Source organism: Sturnus vulgaris, chromosome 2, assembly GCF_052056855.1.
Source record: "Sturnus vulgaris isolate bStuVul1 chromosome 2, bStuVul1.hap1, whole genome shotgun sequence".
Taxonomy (NCBI): Eukaryota; Metazoa; Chordata; class Aves; order Passeriformes; family Sturnidae; genus Sturnus; species Sturnus vulgaris.
In genome coordinates this window covers 21,302,049-21,327,481 of record NC_142244.1, presented here as the reverse complement: position 1 = coordinate 21,327,481, position 25,433 = coordinate 21,302,049, and the positions used below count along the sequence as shown (strand labels likewise).

General features: G+C 47.6%; 1 protein-coding gene across 1 annotated transcript in view; it reads left to right on the top strand.

The window, feature by feature from the left end:
* Positions 1 to 25,433, top strand: part of GRIK1 (glutamate ionotropic receptor kainate type subunit 1) — a 92,874-nt gene that overhangs the window by 2,103 nt on the left and 65,338 nt on the right. The window lies entirely within an intron of this gene.

Genomic DNA, 25,433 nt, shown 5'->3' with positions numbered 1-25,433 from the left:
ATAAATTATTAATCCTTCACGTCCCTCAACAGCAGCAAAGTTTCTCCGTGGAACCTGTCACTCTTGGAGGTGGCAGAGAGGAGTAATGGCAGTAACTGCCCCAAATCTCCTGGTGATAACATCATAAAAATCATCCCCAGCATTTGTGACAGTGAAGGAAATGCCATAAAGGCATCAGATTGTCTTCCCCGTGTTTTAGTTAATGAAGGGAGGAAAAGGCAGACAATGGTGCAGCAGTTTGTACCCAGATTCATACACCGGGACTTTCATTGCATCTGCCATTGTCAGGGAGCTTTCAGATTTATTTTTTATCACTGTTTCTTTTCTGGCTTGTAATAGATATGAATGGATTGTCTTGCTGGCGTGTAATTAGTTGAGAAAGGACATGGGAGTGACATGAATTCTAGTTATTCCTCAGCATCTGACTAATGATGTGCTTTCCTGCTCTCTAAACAAAAAATGAGGGATGGCAATGTGACCAGTAGAACTGACTCATTAGGATAAAAGTAATGGATTTTGAGATAAGATCGAGATTTCAGGTTCAGTAATAAAACAAAATCAAGTGCTGGTGTCTTACTGGGTATTCCTTTGACACATGAGCTAATGGAGCTGTGCAAGGAAATACCATCTTTATCTGCACATTACCCACCAGATTGTATTACATAAAAGTGTATTTAAAGTTCATGACCCCAATACTTTTCATTGAATTCCAAGGAATTTTCAGTTTTTACACTGAGTCCTTCTTACCTCTGCTCCTTGTACCACTTGTATGAAATAAAAGATCTCCAAGGAAAAATAGCCATGAACTGGAGCAGATGCTCAGGTGCTGAACCAGCTTCCAAAGACATCTCAGCAACAACAGAATAATCCATTTGTTAGTGCTGGATGCAGAGCTCTCATTGCTGGACAGATTCTGAATAGGTTCTAAGGTTAAAATTCAGTGATACTATGTGAAAATTTACAGCTGAGCTCCATGCTGGGTTAGAACTGACCAACAGCAAGTTGTTAACAAAGCTGGAGTTACTCAAGAATAACTGGAGTTATTCAAAAAAAGAAAGGAAGTTGCTGGGATGAATCTTGGAATTTTCTCTGGAATTACCAGCTCCTGGAAATGAACAAATGAACAGGTTTGAGTGTTTGTGGGAATGGCTCGGGGTGAGGAGATGGAAAGGTTTTCAGTAATTTGTGTGGCTCTGTAAATGGAGCATTTACATAAGGCTTTGTCCTTTGCACTGATTTGCTCCTTACTCAAGCAAAATTCCCGAAGTGAGTGGATTGTGTTCTCCACAATGCACGATTGGCCCCATACACTATCCCCAACTGACAAATATCACATTTCAACCACACACATGCAAGTCACCCTAACCCACACAATATCAATTTCTAATAACTTGAAATTTTCAATATAGATGTCAAAATCTCTGTTGGATTTCCCCAAGCAGGGCTAAAGCTGCGAGTTCTTTTCCTGTGTGCAATTGCCATTTTCCCCTGACTAGAATGATAAAGGCAGAAACCTCATTAATTTCTCTGCAAATCTGCTACTTTTTGCCAGCTCTCTTTGAGATTTTGTTTGTGAAGGGAATGCTCCTAACACACATCTGAGCTTCATCAGAGTGAAATGGAAAAAGCCCTTCTTGGAAAGTCTCTTATTGTATTTGAACACCATGAAAAACGTTCATTTGCAGTGTTTGGTACTAGATATCTCCAATATTCTATTTTATGATATTACAGGCAGTGGAGCTGCATTTTCCTCTCAGATGATGAGACATAAAATACATTTTGTTCAGTAGACTCTGAATGCTCAGTGGTTTATCAATTCTTTGTGATACACTTTGCCTGAGTTTCCTTATTCTACACTTAGGGAAAACTGTTTTGCTGCAAATATTTCTAAAGGATTGTAACCAAAGCATCCAAAATTTGATTTTCACACCTCTCCCTCCTTGCTGGATTTGAGAGCACTGCACAAGTGGGAGGCAGGGCAATGTTTGTCTGGCTCCAAATGGGTAAATGAGGTAAAAATCCCTGAAAAAGGCAGGTGAAAAATGCTGTACAGACCCCAGCAAGGGAATTCCTGCTGCCTGGGTGAGTGGCTGTGCCAGGGTGTGGTGGGGGGACAGGGCTGCTTACCACCAGAATTTTAAAAAATGTGATTTTCCCGAGCTTGTCTCCTGCCCAGCAGCCTGTCTGTACTGTTCAGGTGTGACAATTGTGGTTTTAACTGCCCTGGCCTCCCCACAATGCCCCATTGCACCGATTCACAGGGCATTGCAGCTCTAAGCTCCTCCATATGGCCCTGTCCTGTCTCCACGTTTTCCATTTGGGCTCCAAGTCCAATCCCAAAGCTGTTTTTTCATTACAGTCTGTTTCATATATCCTGGGCACTAATGAAGCTTAAATCCTGCTCCCCCCTCAATACTTTAAACAACTGCCTCTAATCTTCTTTTCTCAGAAAGACTTGATTTGACCAACTAAACTGTATAGATTGTAGTGCAGCAAAAGAAACAAATCCCCTCCCAGAACTGATTAGTTTTACTGCACAGCTTTGTGACCAGCAAGCCCAGCCTGTCCTAGTTTGGGTTGACTTTAGGTTTCAGTTTGCAGTAATGAGTTTATGATCTTGGGCAAGCTTTGCAGTGGGAGGTTATTACCCTTCCCTCTCTCTCCCTGATGAAGGTTAGAGGCTATTTTCCAGGAAATGATGAGCTCTCAAACGATGCATTTGCTTTCTCAGAGCAAAATCAAAATTCCAAATTAAAACAGCTTTGTTATTCCACATTGGTGTTGTTTCCACTCCAGCTGCAGGAGCCAGTATCTGATAGGGCTGTTAAAGTAACTTCTTCTTTTCTTCTTTTCTTCCTTTTTTTTTTTTTTTTTTTTTTTAACTCCTCTCACAGTGCAGAAGGTTCCTGAAATACTCCTAGAGCTTCACTGAGTCAGGGTGGCACAAAGAGTGGGAAATGGGAATCGGTTCTGTGGCCAGAGAGGCAGAACTGGTGTCCAAGGCTCAGTTTTGAGCTTCTTTTCTTGTTCCATCCATGTTCTGTCTTCTTGCAATCACACCTTCTAGTTGGCTTGTTGTTGTTGGTTTGTTATTTTTTATTTTTTCCCTTTGAGCTTTCAGACTGCACAAGTTGAAAAGAGGAGAGTTATAAATTCTTTTAGCACTGGGATTGTTCCCACATCCTGCCCACCCAAACTCGGCCTATTTCAAGGCAAATCCTGTTTGCAGCACCCTGACTGTGGCTGGGCTCCAGGAGCAGCCCCCTCGCACCCTGCTGGATGGGTGCAAGTGACAGTCCGAGTGCAGAGGCACAGCAAATGCAGAGTTTGGGTGAGCAGACAGCAGAATTCCCCCACAGGGGCAGTGACACAGCCCCTGTGTCCCAGGGGGAGCCTCAGCACAGCTCCTGGCCTCTGCTCTGGCTCTCAGGTGGAGCAGCACTGCCTCAAACACAGCCAGAGCCACTCAGAGCACTGGGAATAACACAGGCTGCTCACTTCGGGGCAGAAAGAGCAGGGAGACACATTAATGTGTGCCCTCCATCAAAGATTTGAGGGGAAAAAATCTGTCTTAGAAGGATAACATCAGGCAGCTGTGAGAAAAGAAGGAGAGCTGTTTGAAGATCTCAGTGATTGTCCTCCTCCCGTGGGGAGAGGGAAGGAGCAGAGTCCTGCCAGGGTGGCCTGGGTGAGAAAAGTCAGGTTCAGTGTGGTTCAGCAAGCCAGTACTGAGCAGAAATTCTTCTACACGTTAAACTCTTGGATGGGATCATTAGAAGGCAAATCCATGGAAACTGGTGCTTTGGGGTTCCTACAATGCAATTTTTTTCCCCCTTTTGACACTCCCACAGATTTCTCCACTATGGCACACGGGCCCTCTGTAATTATAGGGATTTTGGATACAGCAGCAGCATTTTGGGGTTTGAGCCCTTGCCAGAAGGGTGCTGTGCACTTTGGGAATGAAGGGAGTGAAGGATTTTCCTGCTCTGTTGCTCACTGGCAAACACAGACGTGCCCTGACTCGTTCTCTTACTCTGTGTCTGTTCCAGCACAGTTTCCCTCTTCTGCTCCCAGCAGGGTCTGAGCAGAGGCTTCTGGAGCATCCACAGGGATGTGGGATGTGCCCCCAAACCCCAAATCTCCATCCCAGCTGCACGTGTCCTCGTGCAACCCTCCGGCCAGGCTGGCTGGGATGAGCTCTGGATTGGGGAAGGCACAGCCCAGGGCTCACAGTCCTTGGCTTTCAGTGCCTCCCTCCCAGCCAGATGAAGATCTGGAGAACTGGAAATTGGATGCACTGACATGTAAACGCCCAGAGGGAAAACAACCCCCAAAACGCAGCTCCTGCTTTCCCAAAAATAACCTCGGCTGTGCTCACGCTCAGGAAAAAATACAATAAAAGCCAAATCTGTTTTAGAACTACTGGCTGTGGCACAAGGAGCTTTCTCCTGCCTGTCCTGGGGCCCTGTGGCAGCCCAGCCATGGCCAGAGAGGTGATGGAGGAGGGATTTCAGGAAGAGTTTCTGTGGAACAATCGCTTCATTTTCGAGGAGGTGCCGATGAATGCCGATCGCCGTGGCACAGTGCCAGGGGTTAATGTGAGCCACGTGAGGCCGGAGCAGGCAGAGCAGCAGGGTTGCTGCAGCAACAGGCTGACACATGGCAAAGTGCCTTGGATGGGGCACTGGCACACGGGAGCCTGGCTGAGGGTTAGCCCAGGTTTAGGAGCTGTACTGCACTTCTCCAGGGGCTGTCAGTCACTGCCACATCGGGGCTGGGCACCTGAAATGGGCCCTGAATAACTGCAGCAGTCCCACGGGCAGCACAGCCTAGCTGGCCACAGAAAGGAATGGAGCAGCAAACCGTGAGCAAACCACCTCAGGACTCCTCCCCGCAATTTGGAGACAAAATCGCAATTTCTGACCGAAATATTTTGTTTTGGTTTGCTTCTGCTTGGTTCAATTCATCTTAGAATTCAGAAAGAGGATGGGAAATGGCTAAAAATCCAAGAGATGATCCTTGATAGCCTGTTGGAATGGGAGGGCAATGAGGAAATATCTCGTGCAGGGCACAAGCAGGACGTGGAGTCACTGCTGGGCTGCTGTCACTCAGAATTGTTCAGAAGCATTTTGTGGGATCAAGTGGCCTTGTGGCAAACAGCTCCAGGCCTGTCTGAGTGCAGGGAGTGTTTGCACACCCGGGCACAGGCTGGGGGTCCTGGGGTGCCCAGTGCAAGGGCAGGAGTTGGACTGGATGATGGCCATGGAGCCCCTCAGCCCAGCATGGTTGTGATTCCCAGCACAACGGCCTCATAGGGCGCTAAAGGCCCCGTTCCTTTGCCTCTGTTACAAATATGAAATGCAAAATGCCACAGTGGAACTCTGCAGTAAAGCAGGCAGCAATCTTGTGCAATTGGTGTGCACAAAAAGTGGGGTTTTGGAGCTGTTCATTGCACATCAGTGTGGTGTTTCCCATCCTCCAGGCTTTCACTTTTACATCTGCCATGTTTCTATTCAAGGTTTGAGTCCAGCTCTCTGTCCCTGCGTGGAACAATCAGAAATGTCCTCTGAGCCTGCCCTGTGTCCCTGCTGCCCCTCCTGTCCCAGCGTGGGGCTGCCCAGCTGCCCTGTCCCCTGCTCGGTGCCTGAGCTTCTCCCCTGCCACCGAGGCCACTTGCAGAGTTCTCCTGTAAAAATGATGTCTTTCTTCTTGCTATCTCGGATCCAACAACTTGGACACAAAAAGCTTTTTATTCTTCTGGCGCCGCTTCCTTTCAGCTGTGCCAAACCACCCCAAAACCTTATCAGTGGGGCACTGCAGCTGCAGTTCCCTGGGAGCTCCTGCTCCCCTGCCTGTGACTATCTCACAAAGTTCCAAATTGTTTACTTATCTGCCAGGAACACACGCCTGGGGGAGTTCAGGCTCTGCTGCCCAAGGTGCATTTGAAATCAGGGGGAGAGCTGCTTCAGATATTTCACGTTACACCTCCCAGCTTTATCTGTTGCTGTAAATGATGAGGCTGCTCCATTGAGCTGAATGAAGATGCAATTTTGGAGCAGTGTTTTCGGAAGAATGGAGATTTTTCTCTCTGAAATGAGGAGCCTGTCGTGCCCCATCGTGGCTGGCTCTGGCTTTGCTGCCTGAGCTTTCCCTTCCCCAGCGGGCTCAGCCATGTCCTGACAGCGAAGGCATCAGCACATGGAGGGAGGCTGGGATGTGCCCTGACCTCCAGTGCTCTGGGGAGCTGCAATCCTGCTGCTGCAGCTGCTGGGAGGGCAAGGTGTGCTCTGCTGTGTGCAGCCCATCCCTGATGTGTGGGGTACAGGGGGACTGGAAGGAAACCACTGCTTGCAGCAGCCAGGCTGAATTCCTGCTCCTGCCCTGTCCTCTGAGCTCTCCAGCTGGGGGGATCCCAGCCTGGCTCTGCTTGTTCTCTTCTCCTGGCTGGGAGGAGGCTGGCTTTCAAACAACACTTGGTCCCTGTCCCATGGCAGTCACCCTGGTAGAAGCCCCACTGGCCACAGGCAGAGCCAAATGAATTCACATCCAGCTTCTCCAGGAAATTTCAGTGACAGGAGCTTTAAATTCAGTAAACTTAACTGTAAAACTTGTTTCAATTCCAAGCCCTTGCTCTTATCTGTGAGTTCTTACAGAAAATCTGTGAGAAAATTGGGCACAAAATCATCTCTTCTGGCTCCCTGCCCTTTGTTTTAAGTGGCAGAGCACTTCTTCTCAGGAGAAAAAAAAAAAAAAAAAAAGAACAAATGACCCAAAGACTCCTTTAGCTCTGCCTGTGCCAGAGTCAATGGAGCTGCAGCAGTTTATAGTGATGAGGTTCTGGCAAGTGCATTATTCTGGCAGAAGAGAACAGTTGGGCAATTTACTGCAGCTCATCCAAACTGCAAATGAAGGTTCTGTATTCCCTCACTTTGAGGAAATCAGCAGGAAAAGGCCTCCTCCTATTTTTTTTTCTCTCCAGCCGCTGCTTTTGCCAAGGTTTCCCACTTCTGCAAAGGTTTCCTTCTCTGCCCTGCCTTTCTCACCACAGCAGAGGCAGGCAAAGGAGCCAGAAGTCCCTGGTTTGTAGTGAGAGCCAGTGCTGGTTCCTGGGTGTGAGTTACTCCAGCTAGGATGGAATGAAGAGCTGGCATTGAAGAGCTGGCATGTCTTCTAGCCACAGTCTCCAGAAAGAATATTATTATTTACATGCTGTGGCTGGAGGCAGTAGAGCACAAACCTTTCCTTGGCTAGAAAAATGTGTTATTAGAAGAGGATCTGCCTGCAGTGTGTGCAGCCCAGCACAGAGTGGATTCTGTACACGAATATATCAAACAGGGTCAAGCATGACACAATTGTGGTGTCATGCTGAATTCGTGCTGGAGCTAATATTGTTACAGCCCTGTTGTGGCTGACATAAACCTGTCACTGCTTCAGGAGGGTGATTCATGAGAGGCACGGGAGAATCAATGGAGATAAAAATAGGGAGTGCAGTAACAGCATCCATCTCATCACCATTCTGCTTGTGGTACACTGAGTAACCTGATTACAGGGTCATATTTAAACATCATCTGGCACAAGTGCTCAGAGGAGTGACAGTGGCAGAGGAGGAACCCAGAGTGGGGAATCCATGAGCCTGCACAGGGCAGCAGCACTGGAGGAAAGGGGGCAGTGGGCAGCCCCCACCATTCCCAAATCCTGGACTCACCCTTCCCTAAGCCTGGACTCACCTTTCCCAAAGCCTGGACTCACCTTTCCCAAAGCCTGGACTCAGCTGGAGAACTGCAGGCAGCCTGGCACTGTCCTGCATGGAGAGAGCCAAAGTGAAATAAAAAAGACCCAAAGTGGTGTGCTACAAAGTAGAAAATCCCCTTTGTATTCATGCCTAGTGAATATTATAAAAAAAAAAGTCCCTCCAGAATCAATCTCTAAATGAGACTGATATTTTTCCCTAGAAAATCTGTCTGAAAATGTGTTTTCACCTTGCCCATGCATTAGTTAATACCTAGAATAGCCAAAATGCAGGTTTGTGCATTTGTGATCACCTGTCATCATGGGCTCAAGCACCAGCACACCAAGGGGATAAAGAGAAGGAAATAGAATGAAAAAGTCTCAGATAAGAGGGAATTGGCAGCTTGATGATAATCTCAAGTATGTGGGACTGTGTTTATACCCAGCTTGTAGGGAAACTCCAGTGCTTCCCAGTGTGAAGAGATTGTGGGATTTAGTGCCAAAACTCGCAGGAAATTCTCAAACACTCTTCTCTTACCCTGGCACGTTGTGCTGTGCCCCCAAACTTGAGAGAACAGTGCAGTGAGAACTCAGACATGCAAGGCAGTACCAGAATGGATCAGCAGCTAACAGGGAATAAAGGGTTCCTCCATTTTCCTTTCAGGGACACCTTTCAACTGAGACTCAAAGATGCTCAGTGTTTCTTGCCAGGGTGAGGAAAAGCTGTGGGGAAGACAGGGAGTTTGCTGCCTTTGGAGGTGTTGAAGTGAGGTGAGTGGCAGTGCCTGAGCAGGCAGGGCAGCTCTGTCACTCAGAGTCACCTTGCAGGGCTTGATTGCTGAGCAGCAGCAGCAGCCACAGCGCTTGGAACAGACAGGTTGCTGCAGATGACAGGATCTTTACAAGGGGCAATCATGATGGCATCAGTGTTTATCCTCTGCAGCAAGTGGATAAATCACAGCAAATGGGCTTCCCCTCCGAGCTGGAATCTGCTGGGTTATTTCTGCCCAGGCACAAATATTTATCCAGCACATGGTGCAAGTGCCAGGCACAGCCTGTGCCTGCTGCAGGCAGCAGCCACAAACTGCTGCCCCCCAGCACAAACCTGGCAGCAGGATGGCACTGGGGGCACAGAGGCTCCATCAGGGGTGTGTGGGCAGCTGTGGACAGGTGTCCCACCTTGCTGGCAGCCAGAGGTGATTTGCAGCGTGCCAGGGTGAATGAACAGGAGTTTGACGGGGGCTCCTCCTCTCAGGTGGTCTTTGGGGGACACTGAGGTCACACACCCTGGCCAGGGGGCTGCAGGTGGGCCCCAGGGCAGGGATCAGATCCAGTGTTGGCTCAGAAACAGAAGGTGAATTTGACCCAGGTAAATACTGAAATGCAGTTCTACCTCCACGCTCAGGCAGTTTGTTTTCAGAGAATAGGCACTTCCCAGAAATGGTTACATAAATCAGAGGAATTACAATATGAGCATCCTCTGGAGCTTTTTCATTTCAGTTTTCAATGTCAAACAGTGTTTGGTGTTAGAGGTTTGAAAGGATGAAATTAGAAACCCTATAATGGAGTATTATGGGAAGATATCCCTCAAGAAAGCTCATTCCCAGCTCCTCACCCTCTGGTGTTTCGCCCATTACCAACGAGCACGAATTCTGCATTTATTGTTATCTGATGTAATCGGAGCTGTTCTCACCCTGCCCAGCCTCCTCTTTGCTGAATCCCCTGAACCCTCAGCTCTCAGGATCACCTTGCAGCCACACGTTCCCCGAGTTAATTATCCCTTGTATCAAACTGCATTTTCTTTAATCCCTTTCGAATTCGGTGCTTTCCCATTTCTCCGAGCATCTGCCTGTATCCACACAAATGAAAAGGATCAGCTGCAGAGGATAATCTTCTGCCTGTATCTGTATCTCTATTTCCTGTATCTGCATCCCATTTTCTCTGCCCTGTTCCATCTGTTGGCTGCTCCATCCCCAAAGGCTGGGAGCCTCCCTTCCCCTCAGTACAATGTCGGACCCCAATTTTAGTTGTGGTTAAACAAGATGCTTCTCTGCTGAGAGGGAAGAAAAGAACCAGCTGAGAGAACAGAGGGAAGTTGCTTTTCCTTCTGGAGTCATCCTGGCTCATGGAGTTTCCCAGAGGTTCAGTTCAGGGCATTCTAAGCAAATCCTCCTTTGCCCTTTTGTTTTTTCCCTTGTCACAGTGCAAGATGCTGCTTTGGACACTTTGTTCTTCTTTGCTGTATGTATTTCCCAAAATAGTCTCAGAAAGGAGCTGGGAAGTTTCCCCTGTTGAAAATGCAGTGCAGTGTGAATGCTGGGGTGTCCCAGGAAGCTGTTTGTTCAGCCACACAGAAACTGGAGAAATGCAAGTTTTATTCATGCCTAGAAGATTAAACCCCTATTTATATATCTCAATCCTATGAGCTACAAAGCTCTGTTTTGACCTTCTTTCTTTTGTTTTGGTTTCCTTAAGCTTTGTTTTTACTCTGCTTTGTGGGTTTTTTTTTGAGGTGTCAGTCACTCAGGTTTGGGAAATGTGCTGGAGTTGTTTGTTGTACAAAGGAGAGCATGGTGGGGAAACTCTGAGAGGAGAAGCTTCAGACAGCAGCTCACCACGAGTGCTTTTGCAAGGTGCAAACACGTTACTTCCCCCCGAGCTTGTCTGCATAGAGAGGAAAAAATAATGGCTAAACAAATGAATAAAACCCAAACGGGCAAATAAAATACCTACTGAGCCTCTAGAGAATATCCCTCCTTCTCCTGAGCCCTGCTCTGGGTGGCTCAGCACTGTCTGGCCTGATGGAGTTTTAAGCACTGAAATGTCACTTTTTAAATCTAGATTTGAGTGGTTTTTCCAAGAGGAAGGATTGTGGAGCAGAGAGCAGTGTGGCAGGTCACTTGGTGGCTGTGCTGCCTGCCCATGGGACAGTGAGGAGGGAGGGAGGGAATCCCAATCCCAACCTCTGCCCATGTCCCACTTCCAGCTCTCTGTTTTGGACAAGTCCCTTCAGGAGCCACCAATTTGTGGCAGGATTTTGAGAACAGTGGGACACGGTGCTTTTCCTGAAAAATGGCATCTGTCCACATCCATCAATAACCTGGGATTCTCCCAGCTGCCTCCAGCCTAAATGTGGATACAGTTCCCCCTCCTGGGTTATTCCTTCTTGTGTGTTTGCTTAGAGGTGAACATAAGTCTGCTGTCCTTATTTTTTAATAAAGAAATATATTTTGCTGTGGGGGTGTTCATCTGCTCAAAGCAGAGTTTGTTATATTTGATTCATGCATGAATAAATAATGAATTTGATGGTTTATTTTCCATTTAACTTCAATGCCTCCTATTTTCTGATTCCTTAGTGAAAGAAAATTGAAGGATGAATTGCAGCTTGATCTGATGGGGATAACTTTGATCCCATGAGGCATTTCCTAGGGGCTGGATCAGCCTCAGGAGCTGAACTGACCACAGAGGAAATTTGTGGGGGAAAAAGAAGCCACTTTGACAGGAGTCATTTGTCAAGATCAGTGGTGTGCAACCACGGGTGGGAAGCTGGTAACTGCAGCTTGTCCCTGTGGAATTGCAGTGATTTTTCCTGCTGCTCTCCTAGGAGCAGTTCCAGCAGTACCTGTCCAGGCTGAGAGTTACTTTAAATGGTAAATAAAACTTAATTCTCTGAAGAGGTTTTTGTTGTAAGTATGGATTTCACCTAATAGCTCGAACACTGAAAAATTGCTTCAAACTGCATTTTGTGCCTTGGTTCTGGTCCAGATATTTCTAAGCAGATGTGGTGCTCGAGCCATAATTAAGTTGTTTGCTCTTGCCTGTGTTTATTCAGTTTTCCTTGATGCCTTGTGGATGCACACAGTGGCTTTTCCAGAAGGGATGCAGCTTCTTTTGAGACATGCAGCAAATTGGGCACTTCTGTCCAAGCAAACCCCTGGGTGGGCTCAGCAGGGGGAAGAAGAATCAGCCTCTGGCACAGGAAAGGCAGAGGAGAGGGAGTCTGGTCACATGGTGGCTCTGCAGGGCTCTTCACGTTTGGAGGAGATAGATGGTGTGCTCTCAGATACCCTGGATCCTGCAGGGATGTTGGCTGCTCCTGGGGTCCTCTGCCACTCCTTGGAGAGGTAGGAGGAGTGAGTCCCTTAAAGTGCTGTCTAAGCAAAGCAATGCAGCCATCTGGTGGGATCATTTCAATTTGAATACTTTGGAGGAAGGAGTTTTTTAGTGGAAAGGCTGCCCAGGGAGGTTTGGAGTCTCCATCCCTGGAGGTGTCCCAGGAATTCCTGGATGTGACACTCATTGCTCTGGGCTGGGGACAAGACAAGGATTTTCTTTGTGCTAATAAATCCATGATTTTGCATCCTACTTGATAAAAGGACGAAATAAAAATCGGTTTACAAATGATTACAATTCATTAAAATGCAATTATTTGTTCCTGATGAGCTGAGCTAATCCTGTGCCATTTCCAACCTGAACTGAATTGAAATGTAAAAGTCAGGACTCAGGGAATGCTGGAGGAGTTTGGGGTAGAGGCAAACCATGAAAGGATGAAGCATTTCCTGGGAGTTACAGGCCAAGCCAAAAAGCCACAAAAATGTTTAGGCCTCATTACTTCACTATAGTTTTTGAACATTTTAAAATTAAAATGGTTTTTGTTCTGAGGCTAAGGTGGCAGACTTCAGAGAGATTTGGGTTCAGATCCAAACTCTTGCTGTGGGATCAGCACTGTGTTTGCAAGGATGATTCTCCACTGATAATCCCTCTTTGCATCCCTTCCTGGTGCCCATCAAGTCCCTGCAGGCACAACAGACACAGGATATAAATCCTGGGTCTGGAATCAGTTGGTTTTTCCTCACAATTTTGGAATAAATAGGAGAGGTAAAAGCCAGAGTCCAGGCTGAGCTAATTAATGATATCCTTAAATAATGATGGATTCATATCCTAACACAGAGGCTGCTGTTTTCCCCTTGGTGCAGGACATCCCTCTTAAACCTTTGTGTTTGTCTATCCAGCTTGTCAGAGAGCTCCACTTTGGTGTGTACTGAGAGAAGAAAATGGATTGTTAATCCTGGCTTGACAGCCCATTGGGACAGTGGGAGGTGTCCCTGCCATGGCAGGGGTGGCACTGGTGGGCTTTGGGGTCCCTTGCACCCAAACCATTCCATGACTCCATGATGTCCCACAGCTGGTACCATGTGTGGACCCAGAGCTGCACTGGGAGCAGGTCCAGGTTTTGGCCCAAAAGATGCAGCTGAGAGCTCTGTGTGAGTCTCTTGGAGTTTGGAACTTCATTGTATCCACGGGGTGGTTTAGAGCATTCTGGATGAATGCTCTTGTGTACTGTGCTCAGTGATTCCTTGCTATTCCACGACCATAATAACAAGGTTTATTATATTCTTACCCAGCGTGTTGTGACATTATTGCAAAATTATTGTTTTGTTTCTCCTAAACTCCAGAATTTTTTGTAACCGTAATAATAATAAAAAAAGACATACAGGCTGGTGAATTATCCACCATGTCAGACTGCAGCACAGCAGAGTCTGAAACAGCTGAGAGAGTAAAACAGAAAAATACCTCAATTTACGAGTGAAGCACTAACACACACTAAACTCCTGCTGCATATTCCTCATCTGATTTTTAGTTTTCTCTTCACAAGCAGGCAAGACTTACGCTTCTCAGGTGATAAATCTTAACCAGATTAAAGGGATATTCAGCACAGGACTTTGGAAAGCATAAATTGTGAGTTTTGTGCAGGGCAGGCTCAGAGAAAAGCACTACTCCTGAGTCTGGTAAGAGATGCATTTCCAAACGAATAAATAACCACAGCTGGTTGGTGCCCAGGCAGATAAGAGCTAACTTCTTGTGTGATCTTTCAGGTGGGATAATGTGGCATTGAAGTGCTGCTGCTGGCCACGTGCAGGGAGTGTTTTCCACTCTGTAACTCATGGCAGCTTTACAGCCCCAGCTGCTGGAGCAGGGCTGGCTGGCATTTGTTGGATTTACACCAGGGTGTAGCTGAAGCAGGGCAAGACCTGTGCTCTGCTGCCTGCTGCCCACCTGAGGAAAGGTTTCTCTCACCTGAGGCTGCAGGAAAGAGCAGCAGAGTGGTGGAACAGCAGCTGGAAGTGCAGGCTGGCCTGCTCTGCTTCTCACAGGGGAGGCTGCAGCCACATGTCAGCCCCTGCCCAGGGACATGCCCCAGCTGGGGCCCAGCTCTGGGGCAGGAACCCTCCCTGCTGTGGGATTTGAGGATGGATACCCTCAAACCCTTACATCTCTGCTGCTGGGGAGAGGATTGAAGTGTCCACCTCAGCCCCTGTGCTGCATCACCTGCCCTGCACCCCTGCAGTTAAATTCCCATGGACATGAGGAATGTGGATAGGTAAGAGCTGCCTGAAGGAATTCCTTGGTAAAGGTGGGAGTATTAATATTCTGGCAAACATATCTTCTTCCAAAAGGAACCAGGTGAGGTTTAACATCCCTTTCCGTGAAAAAATTCATCTTGACATCCAAAACCAGAATTTATGCAAATCTGCTTCCCTTACCTTGCTATTCATGTGCCATCTGCTCCAGGTCCTCCGTGGATCCCTCTGTGCAGAACCAACAGGAATCCTCAGTCTGTGCTGCAGAATTGGGAAGGCAATTTAGCTTTGATTAATTCTAGCTGCCAGTGATTGCAGAACATGCGTGGGGACAGCTACCCTCTAATCTGTGCTCAGTCCCAAAGTTCCCAGCACGGAAATCCTAATCATTATCTCCCCAGTTACACAGGATAAAATGCAGGCTCGCTGATTATGGGGGAAATAACTTGATCAGTTGCAATTGGGAAGGTAATGCTTAGTGCTATTACACTGGAATGAAAAGGTGCTTTTCTGGGCAGAAATCCTTGAGCATTTTAAGAGAAAAAGGCCAGGAAAACCACAGGTTGTTTCTTCCATTCATCCCCCCTCCTCCAGCCTGTTTGGTGTCACAGAGCACTGTGGCTGGGTGGGCTCTTTGATCACCTGATGCCTGTGTTTAAAAATGGTCAGGATCTAGGTGCACCATCCCTCCCACACGATATTTTAGTGTGGCCATCCCTGCTGTGCCACCATGCACATCCTTTCTCTAAGTCTGAGCCATCACGTGCCCAGCCAATGGGCTTTTCTTACTAGAGATTACTGCAGGTAATTCCATTAGGAATGAAAGCCTCATTAACGCTGTGATGATGGAAACAGATTCCCAATAAAGGTGTGATGAAGTCACGGCAGGGACCCACACTTACTGTGCCCCAAAATTCTGGGCCAGAGTTAGCCAGAATAAAGCAGCCTTTTCCTGTCCCAAGCTCTCTGTGCATTCTGAGGCTCCATGGGGTTTCCCTCCTGTCACTCCTCATGGTTGTAAGCAGCCAAATTCTGCCCTCAGGTCCCTCTGTGCAGCCCTGCTGCCCTCCAGCTGCATCCAGGGATGCACAGCCTCACTGGGATGGAACCTGCACAGGTTTCTCTAAAGACACAGCGTTGGGGAAATGGACTCATGGAATATTGCATTCATTGCAGAATATCCTGCTGCTGCTGCTGCTGAGCAGAACCCAGCTGTGCTGGCTCAACTTCTCAGGGGGGCAAAATACTCACAAGGAAAATACCAGCTGAAGTAAGTGGGACACAGTAATTGCAAGGCTTTGATCTGGTTTTTACAGCCCATTTGAAGCTGATTTTCTTAGCAACACTTCCCCTAAGCTGAGGTTTGGTAAAATAAGGACTTACTGGAGCTGCTGGTGATTTACATTTGCATGGCTTCTTTTCTATGTCTCTATTATAGAAGGCATTTTGAAGTGCCCCCAATGGTTCAGGCACCTGATTAAGAGACTCAGAAGTGTTAAGCAAAAGTAAACACCAGAAATCACATGTCACAGAGGAAAATGAAGGATATATTAAAGGCAGCTTAATTTTTAATATGAGTTTTAATTACTTTTTCTTCCGCTGTGTCAACATTACCAGAGGAAATCCAAAGCCTCACCGCCTCGTGCGTCCTTTTCAAAAAAAGAGCTGCAAAGAATCATTTTTCTCCTCTGTGAGAATGGAGTACACTTCAAGTTCAGTAAAACTTGTCTCTGATCAGACTGCAATAATTTCTCCAAATGGCTCTATAAATTAAAATATTTGCTCTGTGTTGAGCACCAAGGGAAGACAGATTGTAGCTCATTCACCAGGAAAGGTCAGCAGACCCAAATGAAAATGCAAAAACTTCAATTGTTTCCATTCACTAATCACATATAATTGGTCTGGCTCACCTGAACTAGAACGCATTTGTTATTATAATGCATAATTAAAGTTCTTTTCATTTTGCTGCTTTCCAGATGCAATTATCTTTCTTTTAACAAATGCAGAGAAGGAAACTTCTTGTAAGACTGAAGGTACATTTGACAAATTAGTATAATTAAGAAAATGTCCCTGAAAGAGGAAAAACTTTCTAAGTAGGAACACTGTCAGTTCCCAGAACTTATTGCCTGTCCTTTGTGACTTGCATCGACAGAAGAAATTCTGATTTTTGGGATGGAAATCTCCAAATCAGCAGGGCTGAAACATGAACGTCTTTGTTTTGCTCTTCACTACCCAATGCTCTCATGCTTTTATTTTGCTTTTAGAAGAAGAGATTTTTTTTTTCCTTTTCTTTGCCCCATTCCTCGAGCACAGAGTATCCCCCAGCTCTGCTGAGTTGTCCCAGTGCCACCCCCTCCTCCCCAGTGCCTAACTGGGCAGTGTGGGCAGTGGAGCTGCCCAGAATGGATTCAGGTGAAAGATGAGGTAATGCCCTTTGGGGAACCAGAAGGGAAAATCCTTACAAATTCACCTCTGAAGTGAGGTCAGCCATTGGGGCAGAAGTTCTGCTGTCAGGCTTTTAGGCTTGCTCAGCCTGGGCTGGGCTTGAGCCACTGCACCAGGGGCTCCTGACCCCAGTCTGCCATGCCAGGGTTTCTGCTCCTCTGCCCAAGCTGCCTTCTGGAGACCTGCACATGTGCTGGACACAGCAATCATCTATTAAATATATCAAATACAACAGAAACCTGTGCCCATGGGCTCCTGGCAGCCAGGACAAGCCACTGATGCTGTCACTGCATGCCCCTCTAGGGACATCCAGGGATGAAACGATGACAGGACCAGGACCCAGCCTCCCTCTGGGCCAGGGCAGCCTCAGCTGGGCAGCAGCAGGAATTTCCCCATGGAAAGGGGGCTCAGACCTTGGCACGGAGCTTTGGAGTGCCCATCCCTGGAGGTGCCCAAGGAAAGCCTGGACAGAGGGATGCTCAGTGCTCTGGGCTGCTGACAAGCTGGGGATGAGGCACAGCTTGGACTCAGTGCTCTTGGAGGGCTTTTCCAGCCTGCATAATTCTGTGGAGCTCTGAAAAGGACATCTCCTTACAGAAGACATTTGTTCCTCACAGGTGGATGTGTCCCTGCACAGGGACACCTCTCCCTAAATTCCAGCCAGCTGCTCCCTGCCATCCCGTATTTGCAATATCAGCACAATAGGTTCAGGTAAATCTCACATTCTGAACCATTCTGCCCCTTTCTGGTGCATAATTCCTTCCTGTAACTTAAAGCTGATTTTTAAATAATGATGTTCAAGTCCGTGATGGGTTAGAGACTTATTAGTATCTTCAGGGATCTAAGATTAAAGATTATAATATTAAGAAAATGCATGCAGCCATTAATGTAATTTTGAAGTGTAAAGCCTGTCTAATCTAATTTACTATATTACAGTATGAGCTATAATTTTGACTAATTAAATGTCTCTAATCTTTTTGCTAGCTTAAGCTTTGATTAACCGATATTTACTTTATTAGGATAAGATTAAACACCTCTGTTCCCAAGAAAAATCTTTTAAAAATCGAGCATCCCGATTTCCAGTGGAGCAGTGGGGCACGGGGAAGCCAAGAGCCACTTTAGAGAGCCAAAATGTGCTCAAAGATCGAGCACAGCATTTACCTAACAAGCACTATGAAGCAGCTAAAATGAATTTAATAGAACGTTGTTTTTAATGCAGAGTTTAGGGTGTAGGAAAAGCGAATTGCTTCAATCTGGTGTGTTGGTGCAGCTCACAAAGTGAGGCAGCTCCGAGACAGGTGGAGGTTCACCTTCTGTGGGTTTTCAGTGCCAGCCGGAATGACTAATAACTATTTCTGTGTGCAAATAGGAGGCACTGCGGGGAGAGAATGCAGCATGACTGCAGGGCACTTTATTGAACTCCTCAGCGCCCGTAAGTGCAGAACGAAAGTTGCATTTACAGGCAGGGGAATGCATCAGACAGGACAGGAGATAATAGTGATAAACAGAGGAGGGAGCAGAAGACTTCTGCACAGAGCCCTGCCTCCAAACGGGGCTGCCAGCAGATATTTCACAGCAGCACCTCATACTTAGGGCTTGTCAAACACACCTATTCTCCAGATAATAAAATACCCCCCGCAACACAAGCGGCTTTCAAACAGCCACCAAAGGGAGACAAGAGCCTGGAAACCACTGCCTGTGCTGCTGCTGAGTCTGCAGGAGCACAGCTGCCCTTCCCCAGCTCCCTGCTCCCCTCCCTCACCCCACCCCTTGGGAAGGGCAGCACTGGGGAGTGCCAGAGAGGACCTTTTTCCCTCTGCCCTCTGAGAACTCGGTTCTTAATCTGTGAGCCAGCTCCAGAACTGCCTTTGGTTTACCCACACCTCCTGTAGTTGTGGCTCCAGCCTTTCCCTCCCTTTGTATCACCCCTCCACACCACCTAAACTGGGTTTAGAAGAGAATCCTTGTGCTCTTGCAGCCTTTGTTTTGCTCTCCGATGGGGCCTATCTCATCTATCCCCTGCTCTGGAGATGGATTTTTCCTCCTGGCCACCTTGGCAGCTGTCTGCACACCTTTTTGGGATGTGCAGGTGATGGGGTGTGCTGTGCTCCTGGCAGCTCTCTCCAGGGGTGACACTTTCTAGGGCATGGAGCATGCAGAGATGTCATTTTCAGTCCCATAAGACAATAATTTTCCACACAAACACTGGCCTGCTGCAACTTTGCCATGCTATTTAGAGGCTGCACGTTGTTCCCAAGGGAACATTGCCGTTTGGGAGCAGCTGTGGAAGCTCAGTGGCACTCCAAGGTAAAGCAGGCTGCTCCCTGCCCAGTCCCCATCTGGCTCTGACTGCACAGAGCTCAACTGCAGCTTCACTGTGTGGGAGGTACAGAGCCCAGCTGGCCAGGAGGGACGGAGGGGAGGATGATGTGGATTCATGGAGAAAGGAGATTTGGGAAGGGCCAGTGCTGTTGTGCCCCATCCCAGCCACAGCATCCCTGAGAGCTGCCCTTGGGTGTTCTCCTGGTGAAAGGCAAACCAACACTCACTCCTGGCCTCAGTCACAGCCAGGGCTCCCAGCAACCCCTGACTCTGTGCACAAAGTGCTTCCAAACACTGGCTCCAGGCCAGCTTTGGGTTGGTTGTTTGTTTTCACATCTGCCCTGCCCCTGTTTGTTTTGTTCAGGTGTTCTCTGCAGCAGCCCTGACCTTGAAAGAATCCTGGAATGGTTTGGGTAGGAAGGGACTTAAATCCCATCCAGTGCCAGCCCTGCCATGGCAGGGTCACCTCCCGCTGTCCCAGTGTCCAGCCTGGCCTTGGACATTTCCAGGGATCCAGGGGCAGCCACAGCTGCTCTGGGCACCCTGTGCCAGCCCTGCCCACCCTGCCAGGGAACAATTCCTGCCCGATATCCCATCCAGCCCTGCCCTCTGGCACTGGAAGCCATTCCCTGTGTGCTGTCCCTCCACCCCTTGTCCCCAGTCCCTCTCCACATCTCCCTGGGCTCCCCTCAGGAACAGATACACTGAGAAGCATTTAAGTCCAGTCTACAGAAGTCATCTCCTGTTCAAGCCTGTTATGGAATAACACTTACTGTTTTTTTACTAATATTCCTCATCCCTTACAATTCTGACTCAGCAGACCACAGCTGGGCTAGGAAGCACAGAGCAACTACAAACAAAACAAAGGGAGATTTTTTCCCTGAAAATAATTCAATTTAAAAGCATTTTCCTCACACTTTGCAGTGCAACGTGCACCAGTTCAGGAGTGTTTACAGTAATTGTTTCTGTTTGGTTTAGTAAGGTGTGACCAATGGTGACATGAGGCAGTGCTCTGTCTGTTTTGGCCACGGCAGTGGAACATAAATGATCAAATTAAATGGATGTGATTGCAGTAAATATTACTGCAATGGAAATACCAGTTAGAGCAATTATCGTGAAATTAAGTTAAACCTGAAAGAGGAAAATTTCTGTAGCATAACTGCAAAAAATACTTCCATAAAGTAACCCGGATCTTCCACAGCCTTTGTCATCTCTTACAGTGCTCGTACCTTACTTGAAAAATGTTGTTTTCACTGCAGGGCACTCTGTAAGAGAAAATGCCTTGGTCGTTGCTATCAAAGCAGTGGCAGGAATAACGAGCAGGAATTTGTAGCGTGGGGATCCACAGAAGATGCTGCATGGATAGGAATGGCCCAGGGGATGTGTGTGGAGACAAAAGCTCTGGCTGTGACACTCCGAGGAGGGGAGGTGACAAATGGCCTCTCTTTTCCTGGACACTCCCGGCTGCTGCTCTTTGGTGCTGGATCCCAGCCGAGGGACAGCAGGGGCAGCTCCTGAGGCACCAGCAGCTCTGCCTGGGTTTCCCTGGGATGTGCCACTCACGAGGGGCCAGAGCTGACCTGGAGGGAGCTGAGGATGGCACTGCTCCCCTGAAGGAATTCTTCACCAAAACTTGCCCCTGGTGCCAATCTGAGAGCAAACATCCTATTGCTGATGGAGCACACTCTGGAGGAATTATCACTTCCTAATAACCGTGCCTGAAGGAATGGGCTCATATATCATCACGCTAAAGATATTTATAAATATATTTAAAAAGCGGGAGGGGAAGTAGCAGGCAATTTTGCTTCCAGAACATAAGTCAAGTGTGTATTATTAAGCCTAAATAGCCTGGATTAATCAAATGTCATACTGGCACTTCTAATAATGACTTTACATTGCAAATTCCATTACCTGGCTTTACCAGCCAGGAGAGAAGCTACACAAGATCAATTAAACAAACAGGAAATTACCTTTTCTCTTTATAGTCCGTGACTTTCAGCACTTACAGCGGTGCCAAGATCCTGAAAATTAAACAGGCATTTGCATAAGATTAATAACTCACTTGCTTTCTCCCCGAGTCACTGTGGCTTATTTAGGACCCCAGTGTTATCCCATGTCTGCTGGAGAGGCTGGGGATGTTGGGAGCAAATTAAAAATGGCTTAATGTAGCAGAGAGGATCCCAGCATTTGAACAGGGGCTCTGCTGCTGATAAATGCACCTGCAGCACGCCAGAGACGAATGAGCAAGGTCTCAGCAGAATTAATGGAAGGAGGACACTCTACACGTGTTCCTGGCAATGCTTCCCTGCCCTGGGATGGCTGGGAATGATCACCCTAGAGAGCTGCAGGGAAGGGTTTGGGGACAGCAGCCGCTGTGCCATGAGCAGGGAGCTCCTGCAGGGAGCCCGGGCTCAGTGAGGGCTGCATCTCAAGGAGGGCTCATTTTAAAGGCTGCTCTGCAGGGGGAATTCTTCGGGCCCACAGAAGAGAGGGAGGAGCGGGTTCTCCAGCCCCAAGTTTTGCCTGCTTTGCTCAGGATGGGGTTTGTGCCACCAGCTGCAGGCACAGCAGCTCAGCAGGTCTGGGACACTCTGAACTCTGGCAGCTCAGAGTTTGGGTGGGAGCAGCCTTTAGGAGGCACAGGGTCCCTTTTGGGATATCTGAGCCAGGGAACACAATCATTGCTGTAGGGGGAAGAAGCAGACTGGCAACTGGAGGGACAGAACCATTCTGGTGGCTGGTTGGCACATCCTCAGCCAGCAGGGCTGGGGATTTTCATTTATTCCCTGCAGACAGGGAATAAATGCTGTGCTTGTTACTACTGCAGCTGCTCACCAGTGCTTGGGAGAAGAGGGAACTTCCTCCCGCTCCCAGCACTGGTTCCTGCAGGAGCCTGGCCAGATGGTGCACTGGGATTACTGGGAAATGATTTCCAGAGGGAGCTGAGCCCAAACAAATGGCTGCAGTTCCTGAGCTGGTAATCCAGAGCCCAGGGAAGCACTGCCAGGCTGTCCCTAAAATCCCTGTGTGTCTCCAGAGCCACAGCAGAACCCTCATCTCTCTGAGGATGAGGTGTGGAGGGGTGGAAGGAGGCAAAAAGTCCCTTTAGGAGCAGTTCTAGAGAACAAGCACAGAATGGGAGAAGGCAGGAGATGTGGGGGTGAGGGGATGAGGGCAGAGGTCCCTATCCAATCCTAATGAGAATTCACTTTTGCTTAGGGTGAAGAATTATGGGCAGCTTCATGGAAAAAAAAAAAAAAAAGAAAAGAAAAGACAAAAAGCAAACCCTTATAATTCCACTTTTTGGTACATGAAATTAATATACTTTAAAAAAACCCCAAATCAACAAATGAAGCAGACAGAAAGCCCCCCAGCAGGATTTGGCAGTTAATTCCTCCATGATTAAAGGATGCCCAAACATATGAGGCCAGCCCAGCCTCTGAGGGTGATTAAATGCTGAAATGAACCCAGAGACATTTGATAACTGCACAAGCAATTTACTGAGAATGTTCCTTCTAATTCTGATGGCTGCCAGGGTCTGCACTGAAGGAAAATGGGTTTAAGTAACCCCCAAACACAGCTTTTTTATATACATATGGGTATATAATAGCTGTAAAAGTGAGAGCTGGAGAGTTTGTTGCTGCTGGGGTTCGGTTGGTATTCTGTGTTTGCCACACTGAGCTCAGCCTGGAGCTCACCAAAGGGAGCAGGATTTAAAAGCCAGATCACAGCAGGGAGGGAGGCTGGAGCTGTGCAAGGACTGAGTTTGCAAAGGTCACTTGGTCACAGGGTGTGCACACATGGTTTGGGACAGCACTGCCTGGATTTTCAGGGGTAGGGAGGCTCAGTAGAGACAGCTGGAAACAGAAGGTGTGCAGAGAGACAGGGCTGGGCAATCACCAGGGCTGTGGGGAGAAGGTGGATCCAGGAGGAGCTCTCCTGGCTTTGCTCTATCAAGGATTAAGGTGCCCCAAGTGCAGCCGCCCAGACTGGCAGCGGGGGGGTGCAAAGGCTCCTCACACAACCTGCAGCCCGGCTGGGAAAGTGCTGCCACAGGGCACTGAGGGACCCCACAGCCTTGCACAGGTTCCCAAAGGCACTGGGGAGATGCTGGGGAAGTAGCCTGGCCAATTAGGAATGCAGAGACACGACCTCTGCCTTGGGGCTGAGGGAGCTGCACTCGCCAGGAACTCAGCAAACTCTCCTGGGAGGACAGGGCTCAGACCCCACTGGCACCAGGCAGCTGAAAGCTGCTCCAACCAGAACTGCAAATGCAGGGAAATCTAAGCCTGCTCGTATTTGGAAATATTCAATTAAATCATTCTGGTAACGGCTAATCTGCCTTTAAATTAACGAGATGTAGGCACAACCTTTATGCCATCTTAATATGCTTTTGTCCCAGCATCTCCTTGGTTTTATTAAAATTTTAATAACTTTTGAAGCAGGGGAATTATGTCTGATACTGAGTTATGGCTAAGTGAGTGTGGAACCTGACAGTTCATTGAATTCACGATTCCACACTTGCTTTTACTCTCCTTCAAAGTTACAATTTCGTTTTGGGCTGGACTCTCTAGCTGCAGTTGATTTTGAGAATAATGGCCAATTAGGGCTCTTATCTCTGTTCCATTTTCCAGCCTCAGGCATGCACTGCTTGGGATGCAAGGATGAGTTTTCTCTCTATCCTTGGCAAAACCCGTGCCAGGAGAGGGAACAAACTCTTGGATTCTCGTGGAAAAGGAGGGGGAGAGAGGTGGGGCTGCAGCAGGGATGATGCTGTGAAATACAAGAAAAGCTGTGTGGCTGAGCAATGGAAACTTAAGGGAAAAAGTGAAGGGGAGGAGGTGAAAGTGAAATGAAAAGTGAGAGGGAAGGGATGATAACAGAAGGATGAAAACCAAGGCGGGGAACAGAACAGCTGAATAAGGGTTTGAGAGGAAAATTGTGGAAGTTGTTACCACTGTGGGGCTTTTTAGGGAAAATTTTATGCAAGAATAAAGACTAAAATGTGAGATTCAAAGTAATGTTGGTTGGCATGCGCTGGAAAGGGAATAAAGTGATTTAGGAAGGAAAATATTGGCAAGGAAAGTAAATACTGGCACAGGGTAAAAGAAGTGATGAGTGAATAAAAGTGGGGATGAGAAACAAACTGGGGCACAGAAGGAAACCAAACGGCTTTTTTGGGAGCAGAGGCAGAAAGGAATGAGGGCACCAAGGCAAAGGAGACAAACAGCACAGATGTAGTTGAGATTTTGTTCGAGGCTGAAAAAGAAGGGATGTGGGGAAGGAAAGGCAGAGGAAAGGTCTGAGAGGAGCCCGAGTTCAGCTTCACCAGTCCTGGGGATGTCCAGGGCAGGGCAGAGGGGCCCAGAGTCCTGCTGGCACTTGGCTGCCTCCATCCTGCTCCTTCCTGGCACTTTCACATGTGACACGACCCCAAATCCACGGGGAAACTTCCTTCCATGGGCAGGACGTGGGTAAACAAGGAACTGTGTGCTTTGATGCAAGCACTACCCAGGACAGGTGAATGGGGCACATTAATTCAGCATTTGTGTGTCACTGCCCTCAGTAAAGAGTTTTTTCCTGATACCCAATCTAAACTTAGCCTCTTTCAGTTTGGCATTGATGTGAAACACTGTTACCCAAATTCACTGTCATTCTCTATGGCTAGGGCTTGAATAAAGGTTTAAAACCCTTCAATTTTTGTGACTAAAATGTTGCTATTGAATAGTCCCCAGTTTTCTTGCTGCACTTCCCCTGTGTCTAGATCAGGGAGTGAGAAGTAGGCAAGGGTTATGTGACAGCTTTAGCATTTGCAAAAATGAACAGTTTAATAGATATACACATTTTCCTATTTCCACAGACTGGTGCTCTCAGCCAGTGGGAGTTTCTGGAACCTTCACCTGAACAAAGTTCAGCCTGTGCTTTCACATGATGTTTTTTTTAATGTATATACTCTGAATAAAATATTAATTCCCTCTCCATTTTGGATGGAATTCTGACTTCTTAAACACATTTTTTATTGATTGAAATGTCTCCTGTCTGGCATTCTTCACTAGTACCAAACAGAGGATATGGTGAAAAATATGAAGGGTCCCACTCTAAATATTGCAGTGGAGATCCCGGTTTGAATCCATCCACTAAATCCTGCCCTGTGGTAGCTTCTCCTGGGAAATGCATGGTGTGTTTGTGGATACACAGATTGCAATATCTTCACCAGTTCTGGGGTGCTGACATTGCTTTCACTGCAGCTACCACAACCTCTGGGGAAATGAAAAGTCACCCAATGAAAAGGCAAAGACAGGGCCGAGCTACAGAACGGGAGCTGAGCAGGAGATTAAAGCCTTGTTTCTCTGAGTGCATCAGTGCAGGAAGCTGGACCCTGGATGCCGGGAGGGGTCAGAAAAGGGGATCTGTCAGAAAACACAAAGGGAATCTGCTAGAGAACCTTTTGTACACCTCAGCGTCTCAGTGGCTGCACACTTCCCCAGCTGAGTGGGTAAGGATGGCATCTTGGCCATTTGCAAAACCCACCTTCTGTTTTTCTCCAGGGGAGTTAACAGCCCTGACACCAGCGTG